This window comes from Cygnus atratus, chromosome 7, assembly GCF_013377495.2.
Source record: "Cygnus atratus isolate AKBS03 ecotype Queensland, Australia chromosome 7, CAtr_DNAZoo_HiC_assembly, whole genome shotgun sequence".
NCBI classification, from domain to species: domain Eukaryota; kingdom Metazoa; phylum Chordata; class Aves; order Anseriformes; family Anatidae; genus Cygnus; species Cygnus atratus.
The window spans coordinates 31,922,112-31,942,682 of NC_066368.1; the positions used below are offsets into that span (position 1 = coordinate 31,922,112).

General features: G+C 34.1%; 1 protein-coding gene and 1 long non-coding RNA gene across 2 annotated transcripts in view; both read right to left on the reverse strand.

Annotated features, from left to right (window-relative positions):
* The window catches only part of NRG3 (neuregulin 3), a 401,196-nt gene that overhangs the window by 153,404 nt on the left and 227,221 nt on the right, over positions 1-20,571 (reverse strand). The window lies entirely within an intron of this gene.
* Positions 1,405-5,572, reverse strand: LOC118244243 (uncharacterized). Its single transcript, XR_004777510.2, has 3 exons — positions 5,425-5,572; positions 4,175-4,271; positions 1,405-1,801 (listed from the first exon to the last, which is right to left on the reverse strand). It is a non-coding gene; the product is annotated as an uncharacterized LOC118244243 (long non-coding RNA).

Sequence of the window (20,571 nt, forward strand, 5' to 3'; positions counted from 1 at the left end):
AGAAAAAAATTGACTCATACATTCTGGCCTTTTTTCTTTTAAACTCTTTATATTTGGGTTTAAATAGCATGGTGATGTTTCTGTTCCACCTACGTGTCATCTTTAAAGCTGATTTTTAAATCCATTAACCTGATTAGTCAAAGTAAGCGGTAGCTTGAATAGTAATTTAAACATGGTGTAATGTAAATTGGAGGATCGAGAGTTCATTTTCAATGACAGTGACTAGAAGTGTATATATTGATATATCTCATATATGTACTAAAGCAAGCACTGCATATTAAATTATATGGCTAGTTCTACATATTAACTTAAACCTAGCCATAATTAAGAAAGTTTTGTTTCCCAAAAGTAGATTTCAGGAAGTAGCCAAAAAGATGTACTTATAAAAATTAAAAAATAACAACACCTCAAATGTATTATAAATTTAAAGATGGTTGTAGTCAGACTATTTGGATTCTTGGGAGACTTCTGCCAGAAACAAAATTAATGCAAATAATGCACAACATTTTCAAGAAACCTCTCCCATAATCCTTGGGCAGAGACACCGTATGCAACCTTGTGATCTCACGGATCTTTATGGCAATCTGAGGACAAAGTCAGATGATGACACACAAATGGCTGCTTCAAGTGCCCTTAGGAGTGGATTGCACTGCAGTAATTCTAAGTTTCTGGCCACGAGGAAGTCAGAAGAGATGGAAAATTGACACTAACAGCAGTTTTAACTGAAAAAAGTAGTTTCCTATGCATATGGAGTGAAATCTGAGCAACACAAAAAACCTCCGTTGTGTTTTATTTCCAATAACATTGCTCTTTATTGGCCCCACCCCTCCTATTGTTTAAAATCTATTTAGCGTCTGTAGAGTCAGTGTTAGCATTTTTCAACAGGACATAGTTTTTATTTTTAAAACACTCCTACTAGCTAGTGACATTAGATGCATCAGAAAGGAGATACTTGCAGCATTTGCAAAATCTGTTTTGTCAGCCTTGTGAATTCTGGAAGCAGAAACAAAAGAGCATGGACTTGACTGGCTCATTAGTTAAGACTCAAGGCAAAAAGGAGCTTTGACTCAAGCAGGCTAAGCAGACCTGTAAAGAGTTGTCTTCCAAAATAAATAAATGACTGGTACATCTGATGTCTGATACAACATAAGAAAAATTGGTTTCTAAGAAAGATATTTATTTTTGTGTAAAAAATAAACAATTTTAGCAATTAGACTGTGAGACATTCATTAAATTATGATATACTTAACTACATTTCAGGAGAGGTGCTTTCATGCAATCATAAAAAACCTCAGAAATCACAAAATGTATAGCTAAGCTTTCGTAAATTTATATTTCAGTCCTGCAAGTATTTACTAATCATGTAATTTCACCCATATATGTATATTATACCATGCAGTGTAAGGTCACTGCAGTAGATTAAAGCAAATAGTCAAGCTTTTATAGCCAAGCAAAGTACAAAAAACAAAGCTTGTGAAATTGCAAGGAACAAAGGATAACACTTGATACAAGATACAATAAAACTTTGGACAAAAATAAAGGAAAAATGTTTTGTATGAAGACTTTCTCCAAGAGTCCTGTAGAACTGCTCAGATTTTGTAGAGTGATCTTGTGTTAGAGGATTCCTAATCCTTATCATCATCATTATTAAAGGAGGTGAGAATACTCATCGGGATTCTTCTGTCAGATGGTTCTTCAAGTGGTCTATTTCTTCCTAAGATACCAATTATGAAAAGAGAGTGCCATCTCTTGCCCGTGTAAGATTGTTGGAGTCTTCAATCTGGATACTTCAAAAGCTCTACTGAATAGATTTAGTTTTTGAGTGGTAAGTGTATGGGAAAGGTCAAGTATGTCAGACGTAAGATATTTTAAAATCATAGAATACGAAATAGCTCAGAAACAACAGAGGAATTAACTAAATTAATACAACCACTACATCCTTGAAGCCCTTAGTATGATGGAGACAATTACAATTATTCAATAAAACCCATTAGCATATTTTTCATTTAATAAAATATGAATATTTTTGATTAAAATTTACAAGGACATGTATGAAAGAATGCAAATCTACCATCAGGCAATATTGGCATGGGATTGAGCAAAGAAAAAAAGCTTTATACTATTTGTTACTGAGCTCTGAATGAAACACCTTTGTAATGTCCCATGAAGGCTTCCCTTTATTCATCATAGAAAAATTCAGTATAAATGTCTCTATTGTCAGTTACTGGAAAATACACATGAAAATTAGGCATACAGGGAACCTGTGAGATTTCAAAAATTGTTCTCATTGCAACAGATTGTAACTGATATCTTTCACGTCTCTAGCCATAACCACAAAACAGACCAGACAAGACCACAGCAATTTCCCACCTAGGAACCCAGAGGTGTACACTACAGTCCCTGCCCTATTTTAACCTATTCAAACTTTTGGCAATTACTTACATAAGCGCTTGAGACTGTTTCTGAGCATGCACTTTCTAAAGTGAAACAAAGTTATGACTTCAGATCTTGTTCAATCAGTGAGACATTTACTTCAGATACTAAAACAAATGAAAAATGATGTTCCCAGCCTGAATCTATTTCCTGAATCTCAAGAGTTAATTCACATCTCCCGAGATTACTATTGAAGTGAATCAGTTTTTCTCCCTATTTTAATATCATTTAGAAGCTGAAGAAGTTCCTGAAAAAAAATAAGTTGTTCTGAATAAGTGTCTACTACAAGTAAATATATGTATGTCAAAATCACTGAAACATTCCTATCAGACCTTTTACTTTCTGCATTGTCAACTCATCCTTTTTTCTTTTTTTGTAACTTAATCACAAAAGTCACAAAGAATTTATAAAATAGCTTTATGTATTACTTCATTATCCAAATTAATTTTATTTATCTTCTTGGTGTTAAAGTGCACATCTCAGATACAGATGATATCCACAAAGAGAAATCTATCTGAACCACCCTGGGAAAGGTTTGGATCTGGTGGTTATAAGAAGGTATCTGCCATGATTTAGACCTACTGAGTAATCTCTTTCATTTTCAAGAATGATTAAGAGTGGTCATGTAACACAGTATGCAGATGTTTTGCTTGAGCCCTAACGTTTGCTTCTAAGCTGCTGTTGCAGATTATTACTATTTATTAGCTCTTGCAGTATATATGTTTTTCTACATTATTTTTGACCGAGAATGGATGCAACTATGATGTCCTGCAGTATGTGAGTGGTTAAGATGATTCCCTTAAATTGCTTCGCTGAATATTACTAATTGGCCATAAATGTGATGATCATAAACTGTCAGATTCTTCCCTCTAGAGACCTGCTTCATTCAACAAAAGAATGATTAAACTACAATATATTCAATTATTTTATATGCTAAGATAATCTATAATATACAAAAAACAGCATCTTCCACAACAGTATATATGAAAAATGCTAGATAAATATCATAATCATGACAAAATTATTTCATAAATTAAACAGAGTATCATTTAAGACATTATTTTCTAGTTATATTTCTGAAATGACAATTTATGTGGTTGAAATAATTTTTGTGTAATTTCTTTTTTCATCTATAACCTCACTGAGAAAAAAAATAAAACAAAGTGAACAGGAAAAAAAAATCCACCAAAAACTTGAACACCAATGCTATTGCTTATCAGGTAGCTTGGAATAATGTTAATTCTAAGACTAAATAATATTACAATTATGTAATGCTCACAGTCGTAACTAATAGACATTTTATGTCACTGAAAAAGAGAAAATAATATCATGAAAGAAACTAAAGGTGAGAAGAGGAACCTGAGACTTTAATTACCAGAAGGACATCATATTAAACACCTTTTTTTTTTTTTACAGGAACTATGACAAGAGAAGGATCTTTAGAGACCAAACATATCAATGCCACGTCTGATATTTGAGTACCTTCTTAAAATCTCCAGCACAATATATTTTTTTTATATGGTCAATCTTCTGCTAACATCCAAACATCTGAGCTAGTACAAACAGATGATTTCTTTTCCTCCCACACACAGCCTCTTCAGAGAACAATCCATCACTTTACAAGACTATTTTGTATTTTTTGAAGTTGTGTACATAGTTTATGGAGTCCTTTTTTTTATATACCAGAAAACAGATGTATTCCGTTAATGTCTCCTTACACATTACTTTATTTAAATATCACCTGTTGCTGTTCTTGTTCTTCAATGGAATCAATTCAACTTGCCAGATTTTTCTTAAAGGGGCTCAAGTCTGGAAGAGACCTTCCAGCAGAATTCAAACTAGAGAGAGACAACAGGATTTTCTTATCTTGCCGTTAATATATCCTTATTTTCTAACTATCAGATTATTAACTTATTTAGGGGAGTTGGACATAAGAGGTAAGAACCATTATACCACTCAGCTCTACTACGTATGCCTAAGAGTTCACCTTCCCAATTATACTATCTTGCATTTTAGTGGACTCTCCTTACAATTTATCAAAATTATTTATAACTAAAAATGTTCACAATTTCTTCCATGTTGGCATCATTCACGAATGTTACCCTTCATTACAGCCATTAAAATAAAAATAAAACGGTAAATCTAAACCAGGATATTGATCTTAGTTCAAAAGAAAATTGCTGACAATTACTCCTTGGTATTCATTTCCCCACAATATCATCGTTCTTCATAGCTTTATCACAGTTCATCTCCAAATATACCCTAAATTTGCTCAAAAAAGCAGACAGAACATCCATATTAGAACTGACATATAGATACATAGGTTCTTCCCTGCTATTTACTGGACTACATATTTCATCATGAAAAGAAAATTCAAATAGCTTTAGCAATGGGATTAAAAAAAAAAAAAAAAAGTGCTGATCCCAGGACTGTTATCTTCAACCTAATAAAAACTCAACTTTTTTTTCTCCCTGCTAGTAAAGAACTCCTCTATAACCAAACCATTTTTCATTATTCACTACATATATGTGAGCTTATGTAATTTTAAACAAAGAAACTACATTAACACAAAATATAAATGAAATAATATTTCTATTCACATATACAAATTCACATGACACCAATATTGCTCATCACCTACCTTTAGCAGATATTTTAAAATTGGATGAGTATTATCTACATCTCCAACCCGCACAGCCGTGTTCATCAGCTGAAGTTTGTACTTGATATGTTTTGGCAAAATATACCATTTCTATCTATTAAAATTTGGACAAACATGACCCACTGCTTTGGGTCATAATAAAATGGTTTACCAATATAAAAACTGGAAATGGATGATATTTAGGGTGCTCCATTATCTTGTTAAAAATGTGCTTTCTACTTCTCCAGCAAGCCCCACAATCGACATTTTTAGAAAGAATAATCCCCACATTCCCTTACACACCATTTTTTTTCTTTTTAAACTATTTTTTTCTTACTGTATCTACTAACCGTAATAAAAATGACTGATGTCCTTTTTCAGTGAATTAGGTTGTACATCATGGGCAGACAATCAAATCCAACTCTGGATGGCTGCATAGCTGTGATGATGTCATATAAGAGCAAACATTAAGATGAGCAAGGAGGGATAAACGTCAGATACTCTACGTTTGTAACTCTGCATTCCCTTCCTAAGGCAACAAGAAAGTGAAAAAAAAAGAAAAAAAAAGGATGATATGCTGATGTACCTTTAAAAACATTAATAGATTCTGGAAGGTTTGGTAAGGCAATTAATCAATTCAAGCTGTGATCAACAGACTCAAGTTATCTTTTTTCCACATGATCCATGAGAACAGATTGGAACACAAACTGCTAAAGTGACTTGAATCAGGTATAATTACTGGTTCTACAGAAAAATTTTCACCCTTCAGGAGATCAATATATTTGATTGATAAAGTCCCAGCTAAATTCTGACTCCCATTGCATCAATTTAGGTACAGGAGTTACCTGAGAAGTGATATATTAAATAGATAATGTAAACTCTACTGGATTTACAATTTGTCTGCGTGGGAGGGCAAAAGGTCCACACTAGTATACAGTTATCATCAATTAGATGCTAATCTTGTAGTTTTCTGTGCTTCGTAATACTTCGTTATTGCTTAGTGTGCAGAATCTGATGTACGAGATGTCACAAACTGTATAGCTATTTACTAGACTGCAAAAGCTTTATATTGAAATAATAGATTCTGAACAACCATGAAGAGAACAAAAACTCTTTCATCTTCCCCTTAGTCTTGATTGAAGTCATATTTTCCAGACTAGTAACAGAATTACAAACAATCAAAATATTTCACATCAATCTGTGGTTATCCAAACATGAGAGAGACAGCTGTCAATGATATAATGATTGTCTCTGACTTGTAATAGTTTTATGTAGTCTAGAACAAAATAAGCATCTGTTCCTCACGGATGCAGAATCTCTATCCTTCTGCTAGACACAACCAATTCCAGCCTGAAAATATAGCAACACTAGTGAACTCCATAAATAATACCTACAAAGAATTATGAAGAAATATATTTGCATGTACTAAAGCCTAGCTATGGTTTTGACAAAAGAAGAGGAAACTTCTATATGAAGAATAAAAATTGTTCCAAACTTGCCCAGCCCCAAACCTTAATGGGTTGTATGCTCAGCAATCAGGCTGCTTCCTCCACTATCCTGGGGGATTACTCACTGAGTTAACACATCAACTCTCTCCTTACCTTCCTAAGAAGAATTTTTGTGTTGTTTGGAAAAATATCAAAATCTCAGTAGATGCTATCCATGAAGTATTTCACAGTAAATTATGCCAGAATACATTTCTACAAAATTCATAAATCAACTAGATGCAACTCCTCTACTGAATGATCTCCGTCAAGCTATATTTACTGTCACCCAGAGTATTTGTTCCAAAGTAAAGCACTTGATATCCTCCTATGACAGGTGAATTAAAATTACCATGTGGCTAGAAAAAAACTCCTTGCAGCACTTCTTCCATTGCAGTGAGATGGGCAGCATACCAAAAATTCTGACAACATCTTCACGAGAAAGGATTGTTTTTGGACAAAATTATAAGGATAAAAATAGCAGATCAGCAGTCTGCCTACATGGCAATACATACTGCCTAATTAGCCCTGTAACTCTACAGATAAGTTCTACACGACAGTAGGGGGTATATGTAGTATAACATAGTACTCTCACTAAGGTTTCCTGTAACTTGAAAAGCAAAACCATTTCCAAATGCCACTCTTCCAAAACAAGTCTCACAGGCATTGAAGTCTTAAATGTCTCTGTGCAATTACATTTGAAGAACCTTGAGAACTGTTCCCCTGATCCAATGACATCATCGTTCCAAAGTCATGACATTGACTCTCAGGTTCTAACACACATTTGAGTCATACAAATATGAGCCTGCTGACCTCCTCTAACTCTGCGTTGCAATAGGGAAGAGGGAAAGAGAGAACCATCCCAGATGAAGAGAAATCCATCTCCTCTCTAGCTGCCTGTATCATAAGAGTTTTGTTACTTCACAGGAACAACTAATGGATATAAGCTCCCACCAACATAGGAAGCAAAGGGTATCCAAAATGAAAAGCAGAGACACAACTTCCTTTTCACTACATTCTTCTCATCAAGTAGTGGTGTGATTAAAAATAACTCTTCAATTTTGTTGTCCCTGAAGTTATAAACATGTACAGAGATTAGCTTGGTGACATCAAGCTAATCGTTGTATACCTTTCAAGCAGAATTTCATAATGAAACATAAATACCTCAGAATGTGTCAAAACGTATGCTACAGGTATATGAATAGAAAAAAAATGAATAGTTTCATTATCAACAGGAAGAAGTATACTGGATGAGACCAGGATTATGCCTGTCAAAACCTGCCAAAAGCATTTAGAAAGAAACAATTTTCTGTGTATAATTGCAAATCCAGATAATAACCTCAACAACTGGAGATCAGATTGGGATTTGCATATGATATCCAAAATTGTTTTGTGCCATGATAGTAAGCAAAACAGTTGATAAAGACCTTTCACTGCCTAACAGCAAACCTCTGCACTGATTTGCACGTACTAAATTGTGTTTCATAAAAAAACTGAATCAGCATTTTTAAAATATCTTCTATTTTTTCTCCACCATATGAATCAAAAGCCAATTGTATATAAGAGTGCTCCTAACTGCATAGAGGAATAGAACATATAGCAGCAGCTAATGAACCACGTGCCTTGCAATGGTGGTGAAGAAGGTACAGAAAGCCCTAACTACACTACACTCTATACAGAAAGCGTTTGTCATCTCTTGCCACAACCAACAGTCAGTAGCATCAAGAGTAATTAAAAAAAAGTCTCAGCACTTTCCTTCCCAGTATATTCTCTCCATCTCTGTTGAACTATTTATCCAATCACTTTGTTATCCAAGAACATGCAATGAAGTAAAGACTCCTTTTTGGACTTGTGAGAGGTACTTTCACACACTGCAGTTACAAAAGGTACTTTTATACTAAGAGGTACTTTTTAACTGAGAAGGAGGAGGAGAAATTACCATTTTGATGAAAACACCTCTCTCTCCTGAGGCCAAAGAAAATGCTTTCCTCTGCTGAAAGAAAAAGCTGATCTAAGAATACTCAGACCATTGTCATTGAGTTTGAAAAATCACTTATTTTGACACATATAGGTCTATCAACTGAAAAAAGCTCAAACTGGCTCTAACCTTGGGAAGGGACACACAACAGCACATTTATTACAGTTCCTACCAGCTGCATCGTTGTGGAAGGTTTAATGTTAACTGTGCACGGCTGTACATGATCAGGTACGCAATTATGCAGAAGTAACATTTTAATCAGAACAGTATGACAGTTGCTAGTAGAATAAAGCTTTCACCAATTTTCTGTATTGCTACCAGCCTTACATGATTTAAAGGGATTATACTCCACCACGGCATAAAATTATATTAAAAGGAGTTACGTGAGTAAGTAAGTTTCTACAAACTTTTGTTTGGGGATAACTTTTTAGAAAAAAATGTCTGTTTTCAATTTTATACAGGAAGACATATTAAATTTGGCTCTTAACAGAGCAGTAGGTCTTCCACAATTCAATATACCAGGGAACAAGTTTTGAATGTAAATTCAACTAAGTTTCCACACCTGGAAGTCTTTTGAGAGCGCTAGATGAATATCCATGAAGTGAAAACTAACTTCAGCAAGTTTGCACTCTTGTGTTCAATATTTGGAGGCAAATAGAACAATACTGTGATTAAACATCTAAAACATTGAAAAGCTGACAATATTGAACTGTGAAGGCCACTATGTATGAAATGCAGCAAATTCCATTTGCAGAAATTTTTATGTAGAAATAGCTAAACACTAAACATGTTATTTAATAAATGAACAATTTGACTGTTCCATAAATTTAGTCAAGACAGGTTTCTCTCTTCCTTTCCAAACCTTGTACTAGGTATTTTACATACCAAGATCTTACTTTAATATTGTACCTAATATTTATTTTTAAAAATCCAAAGATCAGATACTGTGTTTAACTAATTGACACTTTACTAAGTAGTTCTTCAGAATCACTGGGTCTCAACATTTCTTCATGTCTGTGATAATACTCATCCTATCTAGTATCACCACTGGACAATATTCATTCCAATAATATAAACTATAAGTTCAAATGAGCTTTGATTTTCTGCTGTTTTTACAGTCAAAATTTCAATGTTTTCAATGTAAAAAAAAAAAGTCAAACTTAAATATTAAGTAGCAGATTGTTCATTTCGTGTACCTGTTTATTTCTAACTCAGTTGTCAGTTTTAATTAACAAATGTTTCTGAGTGTACAGAAAATGTTAGAGGACTCTTCCTTCCCAATACACCTTCTGCATTTCAAAAGCTAAATATCAGAGAAAAAAAAAAAAAGAAATGCCAAGTTATTTCTAATTGCATGTTGGTAAGATTATGTTGCCCAACTAGACCTGAAAGAAAACAAAACCTAGCCTACTGTTGTGGTTAGAGGCCAACTCACCTCCAATTTTTCTGTACTTCCACATTCTAAAATAGTCCAGATATGCTTCCATTAATTTCAAAAGATATGATAGAAGGCAACAGAAAGTCAGCCTTTGTGCCCTGACATGAAAAGAAATAGAAGTAAATTTGACGCCAGACATAGGCAACCACCACTGAACAGGAAAACTGTTTAACTAATAGCAAAGCACAAGGTCCAAACAATAAGGAGACAGAGAGATGCTACAGACACTTCTATTATCTATCATCAAACGAGTAACACTTTTTTTTTTTTAAATGAATGTTGACTGCATTATAGAGTGCTAATAACACACATGAAAATACAAACTTTATGCAGTAACCGATAATTAAGAATTCACTGCAGGTGAACTAGCAACTTCTCAAATCACAAAGCCTAAGATTTCTGCCAAAAAATGAGTCTGTCCCAATTGATATTTACTCTTTCTTTCCCCAGCAAACCCCTAACTACTCGTTTTTCATTGCGTGTTTTCCTCAACTTTTTATTGTGCTTCCTTGCTTCTGTTTGCAGGAGTCAGGTTGCTTGCAAAGAACTAAATGAGGATTTCATAGATAAAAAGCTGGGGAAAACTCCAACTATCTCTTCAAGATACAGGATTTGCATGTAAAATACTATATATATACTTGTCAAAGACAGGCATTCAGTTGGTACATGGCAATGTTATGTTACTTGCCAACTAAGCAAAAGACCTTTTTCCTTTGCACAGAGAAAAGTTTTCCCAGTATAAAATGCCCTTAATTTTAACCAGAAATCTGAATTGAAAAGAGACTGCTTTTCTATATAATTTACTATAATGCATAATAATGAATGATCTAGCAAGCTCCATGCACCTTTAAAATTTCTAAATATATGCAGCACTTATTTCAAGAACTGTTATAACAAGTACTGTTAATTTCTATATTTTGATTAACAACTGTGAGAAAATTAAAAGGCTTGCCTTTTTTTTTCCCACCCCCCCAGGCCCTTTAATCTCAGGCACAATTCTATTTACTCAAGTGAACTGTAACACTTGAATAAAGTGGAAATTTATATTCTAGTTTTCACAAGTTCAAGACTTTCTACAAGAGAAAAAAATAGAAGTAGCTACCTCTGTGTACATTCAGGTTTATTTTTTTCCTGTTGCATCCTAAAACATAATTCTGAATGTGTATGTTTGCATGTGTGTGAACATGAGTGTATATAAAAACAGAAATATATACACTTGTAAATATATATATACAGTGAATACAAATCAAGCTTAGTTCATACGGATTAATAAACAATAACGTTGACAAAAAGTAATGCTAAAATAACAGACACAGGGAGATATGTATGGAAACAAAATATTTAAAAGTATTTATTTTTGTTTGTTTTTGCTTTTTTCAATTCACTATTTCTGAATTAGAGTATTTTCCACTACTGCCATACCTATACACAAATTGCACACACCCACACTTAGGCAGTGTGGAGTGGGCTGCTCTCATTTGCTCTAATCCTGTTCAAGCTGGATTCTTGGAACTTGGAAAGTTCCAAGAAAAGGGGAGCATCCTTAAGACAAGTGACACAAGATGTCCAGCGTCAGTATTTACAGAAGAGTTAAAGATTTCCAGGTCCATCTGACCATTCTGAGTCTTTGGGGTTAATTATATTGTGTTACAGTGCGCCTACTTCATAATAATTACCTGATAAATCTGCTTTTGACTTGTTCAACTTTTTAGAATCAGTTTTTAACAAGAAAATAGTTGCTGTGGCAACAGTTTTTCACTGCTGTTTATTGTAATTTTACCACTTGATTCATAAAAACTAAATGAAAATTATGCATATAAACGTGATATAGTAATGTTACTCTTATTTATTCTATTGTATAATGTTTTTGTATAGTTACTTATTGCAACATTTTTTAGTATTTCTTTTGTGTAAAGAGATTAAAGACAGAGCTCTGGGGCAGAACCTCTCAACTCAATAACCCCAAAATATTCAAATGTACAAAGAACTCATTATTTTTGAAGAGGATGACTGTTTAAACTGTTTCTACAAGTCATTTGCTTTGAACCATTAAGAAACACACTTTAGCAACAAAAATTTTCCACTGATTATAAAATGAATTAATTAAATCTGATTTCTACTATAGAATGGTTCAGACTGGGGCAGGGCAAACTGGCTTGAATTTTCAGTTATTAAACTTCTCCAAATGAAACCCTTAAGAATTAAAAAAAAAAAAAAGTAGGGAAAAGAGAAAAAAATAATTTTCAAAAACAAAGCAAAAAAGAAAAATCAACATTCAGTATCTTCCAGCAACAGCTAGAAGCTGTGTGTGAATAATGCTGTTTACAGGACTAGGAGAACACAAATTACATCTTTCACACACTAACATCTTCCCAGTATTTACCAGGAGCCAGAGGGAAAGGAGAAATTCTCTATTTTTTAACCCCTAACAGTTCAACTTTTCATCATAGAGGATTTTGTTCGTTTCAAATGTGAAAGAGTGCATGACACTGCTTCTTTGGTGGACCTGCAATGCATTTGCTCAGCCTTTAGAAATAAGGAGAACTGGAAGAAAGAAACATTGCTGCAGCTGCCCTGTCACACTTCCTCATCTTCTATGACCAGATAGGAATGTTATTTAGTTGGTAACAGAGTACGACAACATTTTAAATAAAATGCTTGCACAAAACCGCAATTCATTCCTTGATGCTAGAAACATGGGTCGTCCTCTCAAGAATGGAAATATGCTGCTTTCTTCCATTGCTAGCAATAAAGCTATGGTCTTCTTCATTCTTTTCACACACAGGAATTGTTTTATATTTTTTAACACACAAGATAACATCTCTCCCTCTGATAATTTTTTCTACCCCCTTCTCAACAGTCAAACAGCAAAAGCTTAATCTCTACAATGATTCAAATGCCAGTTAATCAAAAAAAATTTACTTGGGTGAAGCTGTACATCATAGTATTATATCTGTTGAATAATTTATCTTAAAGTGTTCTTTCTTTCCTTCTATTTCCTCAAACCTGTGATGTGAAAAATCAGTACACTATATCATTTTATTTCACTAATTTGATCAAGAGATTTTTCCTAAAGAGCCTTTTGGATTTCCAACTATACTTTTTGTGCATTCTGTATTCATATTCTTTAGAATTTGATTAATGATAGGACAGGAAGGGAAAACTTTGAAAACCAACATGAATTAATAAAATATGGAAAGAACAAGTAGGTGTTTTATTTTTCCCAGGCTGATATTCCACAGTAAACACTTTCAGATGAGTCATTAGTTTCAATGATTTCCACACCATTGCACCTGTCATATTCTGATATTGGGGGGGTGGGGGGGGGAGGCAGCTACAACTTCAGTAACAAACATGACATACGATCTAGGATTCAGTAAGGAAACACCAGAAAACTTGGTTTTAAACCATTCAAAATTTGTGTGTACAGGAAAACAGCACAGTGAGAGACAGGACATCAAAGTCTCAATACTTGAATCTATGTAATATGGAAGCATGAAAGCTTCAGGCCATTTAAGTCATATTGTACTGAAAAAATCCAGAAAACAGCTCTCCAAGAAAAGTGGGTAAAGATGCAGTATTTCAGAAAATTATTCAGAAGCCAAGATTCAAAGGTAATTGTAGCACAACATTCCCAAAGTTTTGGAAAAGCCCATACAGAGAAGGATGGTAGGCTGACCTACAATAGTGGAAAATAATGACAAAAAAAAAAAAAAGAACACATTTATGGTCAGCCATCTCATGGGAATCTTTTGAATTTCTTTTCGAAAAAATGCTAAATTCCTGGGAACATGTGCACACACCTCCTCCCAGGAGATTATCCTAATATTATTTCGCAGATGAAAACAAAAAACATCAACTACTGCAGTAGAACAGGTGGGAAAGCTGTTCTCCCTTTACAGGCGAGAGAAAAATATAATCTGAGTGAAGATTATAACCACACTACATCTGTATAGAAAAGCCTAATTACCCACTTAGTGATGGACCCAGAAAATACCTCACAAAGACAGGCCCTATTTTGGAAAGTCCGGTCTGAATCCAGAAAGATTCAGAAAGTTCTCTTTCTAAGAATTTTTCTCTTAACTTCAAGAGTATAGCAGTTGATCAAATGGCATATTACAGGATTTGTCTCCTTTGTTTCAGTATTGAACTCTATGAAAACCTGTTTTCAGTATTTCTACATTAATTGATGTAATTAACAGTTTATTGTAATTTAGGTCTCTAAACTACAATAGGTAGTTCCATAAACTATGATAAGTTGTTTGGTTCAAAAACCAAATATACTGCCCAGTAATATAGTCTTATTACCATATTTTCAAACTTAGTAACAGCTTACATTGCAGCATTAATAAGTAATACGCTTCCTAATGAAATCTAATATAATGCATCACCAACGTGGAGATCATGTCCATGGGGCATACTGAAAGTTCCTATGACAAGCGCATCTTAATTCACTCACCCAATCCTTTCAAACAGTTTTAAACAGACCTCCTGGACAATACAGTGCTTTCATGCAAATAGAAAAATAAGTATGTTTCTTTTTCCATTAGGCCATGGCTCTTGCTTCTACCCTATATAGGTCAGACCAAAATATTAAAACATTTTTCAGAGGAAAAGTTATTTTGAGCAGGTTATTTAAAGGTCTCAGAAATGTCCTGTTTTTCTTTCTCGTTTTCATCCCAGAGACCTATATAATTGATGCATGACAGAATCCATTTTTACAAGAGAAAAAGCATAGGAAATAATAAAAAGATAACTTTTTCAGATTGCTAGAATATTTATAGAAGTCAAGCAGAACTTAAACTGTTGATCAGAACATAGATGACATTGTTGGAAAGAAGACTTGTCATAAAATTACTTTTCAGTCTCTCCTTTTCTAAGCTGATGACATATATCTACTTATTTGGAAAAAAACAATGGTGCATTTCATAGTTATACCACATTAAAAATCAACTTCTAATTACAATCAGAAAAGAGGGGATAATCTAGAAGATACAATGCATTAGAATTATGTGATATATGATTATCATCATAAAGTAAAACATATAAAAGGATGATCTGACTAATGTCCATTTTCAAACTGCTTTATGTTTATGAAAATACCACAGAAAAGAAGCAAAACTAAATGACAGAGAATAAGATGTTTTACATTCAAGAAAAACATTCTGTGGAGAAATGAGAGCTATTCCATTCATGTGGAGCATGTTACTCAAAATTAACCCCCTAAGTTTAGATATTACTCCTGAGCTTATAAACACAGAGTTTTGTATGATATTAAAGTGATGAAAACTGAAAGTTTTCCAGAGATATTGGGAAAATGTTCACACAAAACTTAAAACAATGCTTTCTGCCCATTCGATTTCTACCTGCAGTCTATGAGAATGCAGCAGTCATCTACAATAAATATTTGGTGCAGTTCCATGCTACTTTTCCAGAATACTTTTCACTCTCATTTATTAAACAGTAAAGCTCTGACAGTTTCCTAAGTGGCTTGCTCTGATCAGTATCTGTTCACAGTAGAAGCTGTTGCACACTTCTCCAGATGAATGTTCCTAATAATGTCAATTGATCGTGAGTAACTCATGAAGCCTCATTTCCATAAATGATTAGATTTTAATTTATTTGGGAGGTCAGTTTGGACTGAATGAAGCATTATTTCAGGTTCTGTATAAACTGCACAGCAGCCATGGGCATTAAGACAACAGGATTGCAATGTTTACTTTTATTATACTTACTGAATAGTGAATGATACAGACAGTGGTTCAAATTATTACTGCAAATGCCACTGCAAAGTTAGCCGTTATTCCTGTTGCAAGATTTCACAAATATGAAGTGACCCTGATAGCTGTAAATGAATTCATTGCTCAGAGGTGTTTGTCTGACAAATTACATGAACAAATTTTATCCCATGGGATGACCTGTCAGCAATTTGCTAGCAATGTCTTGTATATTGTTTGATTCAAATACATATGAAGTATGTATTGAAGTATGTATTCAGCCTCTGATCAGTCACATGGCATAATTTTTGATAAATGAAAAAGAAATTGTGCTATGAAAAAATCATAAATGATCAAAGCTTGAGGAGATGGAAGGAATACTGAAAAAGTGCAGAGAATCCTCTTGCCCATGTATAAAACTACTACTTGTATGCAGATAATATACAGTTGCACGGTTTGCAATCATTCTGTAAATGTTAATCAGAATAGAAAAACTAATATGAATGCCTCATGCTAATAAACTAAGTTACATCAATGTCACTAAATAACTATTCAAAATGTTTGTAAACAGCAATTTTACGTAACAAGTCATTTCTTCCACTAAAACATTACAACAGTTAATGTTCTTTTTAGTTGTAAACATAACTTCCTACAATAGTAACAAAGATTGGGTATCTACATTTTTATTATTGCTAGTGGTTCCTGCCCTCCTCCAAACAATCTTTTCTCCTTTTGTTCCCTGTCCCACATGCTTAATTGATGACATGAGAATAGATTATCCAAAGAACTGACAAAAGGAAAGGTCAAAGTTGAGCCAGAGCTGCTGTCACCTTGATCCACTAGAAGTAGAGAGTAGCATTCATTTGTACCTGCCATTCAGAGCTGGAAGACAGATGGCTGTACCATGCCAAGCCTGAGCACAGTGGAACTAAGCAGGAAGCTGATGCTGTTTGCTGGCTGTTCATTCCAAGGAAGAGAGATCTGGCAGGAAGGGTCAGAGAGAAAGCTGACGATGCAAAACAAACAAACCAAAAAAATATCAAAATTGCTGGTACAAACCAACAGCAGATTATCCCCAAAGGAAAGGAGAAGCAGGATAGAAATGATACATCGTCCAGGAGTGATATGTGACAGATGTTACCCTTACACATCATTCTTTATTCTCATGGAAAAAATCTTTACTTATCGTTGTATTTCTGAAATTTTTAATTTACATTTTTAAAAATGGCCAACTTCTTTGAGCAATCCATTGCTCCTTAAGTCTTCAATTCACTTTTTTTTTTTAAACATTTTTTTTCTTTAATTTCAAGCAATCCACACAATATTGGCTTCATCTCCTTCTTGTCCCTTCCTCCCTACTACAAAAATCTACAGCAAATGTGATTTTATATTGAACCACATTTCTTCTTTACTCTCTCCTCTTCAAGAAGACCAGTGATCCTGAGGGTTTCTCTGAATAGTAACTCAGCTAACTTGGCAGTTTTATCACATTGCTTTAGCTAAAAACAACTCATCAGTAATTATTGCCTAGACTTTGCCACCAGAAATGATCCCTATAATGCAGTGCCTAAGAGACAGTCATCATTAACTAAAATGTTATTTAATTAATCCTTAAGTAGATTTGGTGGTAAAACACTCACTGCCAGTCAGGAATGATATTCTCCATAGACAGATACCTAAGAGGGCCAAAATTTAAAGAAAAAACAAACAACAACAAAAAACCACAACACCAAAGAATAAAATTGATTTACTATGTTCTTTGAACTCTGCATTAACATTCTTTTACTTTTCTTCCAGAGCAAGCAATAACACAAGATACATCTAATCCCACACTGAGCCTGTTACCCCGCAGAAAGACTGTCTAGAAACGTTTTCCTTACTCTTTCAACCTAATTCCACATATTCACTTTGAAAGTCTCCAGCTTTGATTTACTATATTGCACGAATACCAATCCATGTTGAATATGAATATATCCAGAAAAAAAAAATTATATTGTCCTCCTGAATGACTTCAATATTCAGAAAAAAAAAATCAATTTTCAATAAAAGAAAATAAACAAGAGGGAAAAAAAGATTCAAAATAACAAAAATACCAGGATGAAATAACTTAGTGAACCTGCAGCAATAACTGTAATTTTAGTCTTCAATATTAGCTAGTCTTCCATGTGAGACTAAAGTAAAGATTAATAGCTTGAATGTTATCTTAGCAAGTCTCACCTAAGTCTATTGACTTCACTGGAGTCATGTGCGCCAGAGCAAGAAGGAACACAGTCAGTCTCATTATAAATGCATACCATAACATGCCCCAAAGTAAAAAAATATGCTGTGGGAATGCAATAAAAATAATCTAAAACAAAAAAAAACTCAAACACTGAAGAAATAAGCATTCAGGAATCTTTCAGTTTGAGCATTTCTTTTCAGTTCCTTTCAGACTTCTTCTTTTTGAATTTTTAGAAAGTCTGAGCTGAACACAATTAAATTCAAGCCAGGTGCATGCTCTGTAATGGAAGAGATAAGTAATGCTAACTGAAAATGCTGCAGTGAAAGCACTAAAGTCCTATCCTAACTATTAACAACAATAATTATAACAATTGTTAACAGTAGGTTAAGTATTTCATTTTTGTGATGAAGAAACTACAAGTGAAAAGAATTTCTAACATATAAGTAATTACTTTTCCTAGAAACAAAATCAAATTTTAAAAATATGGATATATACCTATCATCTCAGATTTGAAAATGTCTGTGAACACACATACCAACACAAGCAGCCAAGATGACTTCAAAGAAGCCTTGGCACAGCAAAAATTTTGTTATTGAAATGGATATGGAGTTAAGGAAATACTTCTAATACAATAATACAAGATATCCATGAAACCATTTTCAGTTTCTAAAGTAGCAGAAAGAAAATCAGATTAAACCCTGATTCAGTGTGGGTGCAGGTGGGAGGAAGAAACACTGAGACTGGGGAAACAGTAGTATGAATTTGTAAGCAACTGAAGCCTTCTACGAGGCACGTTTTTTTTCCAGAAAAGTATCTGTACGGCAGGCAGCATTTATCAAATGGAAATTGTACAGATGAATAAAATAACAGATTCAAAATATGCTATATATAATCTCACCAGAATAGTGCTGCTCTAACTCACCTATCGTAGTAAAATTCAGCTTCTTCACTACATTTCTGGAACCCACCCCCTCATCTACTTCTCCAATATACACAGTGCCATTTAACATCACATCACACGCTTAATAAAAATTATCTATCATTAAAATTATGAACTAGTCTTGAGCCGAGTTCATCAAAATTGAGCATAGATTTCTTAGAACCTACATGGTTAATCATTTCTTGTCTAACAATTTTAACAAATAACTTCAGTATTTTTTTTTTTTTTGCATGAGAGGTACATATGCATTGCACCTTAATTTTCCAGGTTGAAATTATATAGGATAGACACAGTGGAACTCCCAGCTCGCATCTCTGATTGCAGCATTCTGACAGTAATCACTGTGTTTTCACATGCAAATCAGGATCCCACAGGCATTAAGATCCATGTGGCTATGTTTGGGCACAGCTGTATGGCCCACATACGAACAGCATGGCTGGAACTGATGCACAAAAAACACCCACGAGTTTTTAAAACATATATGGTTGTATACACACATTTCATATTTAGCCTACTTCTAATGTTTACATATTTATTTTTTTAATATTTTTATTTTGTAATTTCCCTCATCTTCTATTTCATATGACCTATGGAATATATTCCAGAGCACTGATCTATTTTAACAAGTAAAGTTACTGTTCAGCTTCACAGAAACAGACATAAAGACAAGCCCAGCCTAGGTACCAGGATAATCCTGATACACAATGGAAATAAGGCAGACGCTTTTAACCAAGAATGTTTTAGCCATTGGATTTTCCTTTCACTGAAAACTTCAAATTAAAGTTGGATGCTTTTGGAAAGATGTGGTTTAGTCAAATTATTATTTATTTATTTTGACAGGGGAGACCTGCCTGTTTTCACAGAAGAATCATGAAAATCAAAGGATACTGGCTGGCCAATAAAATGACAGGGGGAAAGAAAAAAATAACACTACAGAAACAGGAAAAGATATAAATGGGGAAAAAAACACCTTAATCTATCAGCAGTGGCTGTAAAAGTAAAGCAGAAGTTTGTAACTTTTAGGAAAGTAATGGAACAACAACATTCATTTGCTATTGTATAAATCCCTAGTCTGTTAACATCAATGCTGTGTGTCGTCTTGGATCCCCATGACAAAAGGAACAGTAAAAAAAATTCAGAGAAAGGAAACTTAAGATTGGCAGAGGTAACAGAATGTAACTTCTGTGCCAGAAATATCCAAGTACAACAAAGACACTTCGGTCTCCTTCCAAAACGACATGTCTGAGGGGAGAAATAACAAATGCCTACAAAAACATGGTCATCAAGGTCAAGGTGATAAAAATTGATTCTTTGCTCTGTCAACCATAATAAGGAGAAGGAGGCATCTGCTGCAACTAACAGGAAACAGCTTCAAGACTTGATGAGGTGACTCATCAGCCAACAAACGGTTGAGCTGTGAGCCTCCTGGCTAATGGTGTTTAGGAAGGTAAAAGGTTATACCAAATTTAAGGGAGACTCAACATATACTCAAGTAGGAGAAACTTGTTAAAGGTTAATAAATACACAGAAAGTACAACCAACCCTAAAGTGCTTGATCCAGAAAGGGCTGGAAGTTTTAAGAAGTATCAGAGATACTTCTACAGCCATTTTCTTGGAGCCCTTGCTGTAAGCAGAACACTGGTTACACGGGCTTTTGGCCTGGTCTGCTACAGCCACTCTGACTCTATGCTGCTGATAAAATCGTGGTGCTGTGGTATA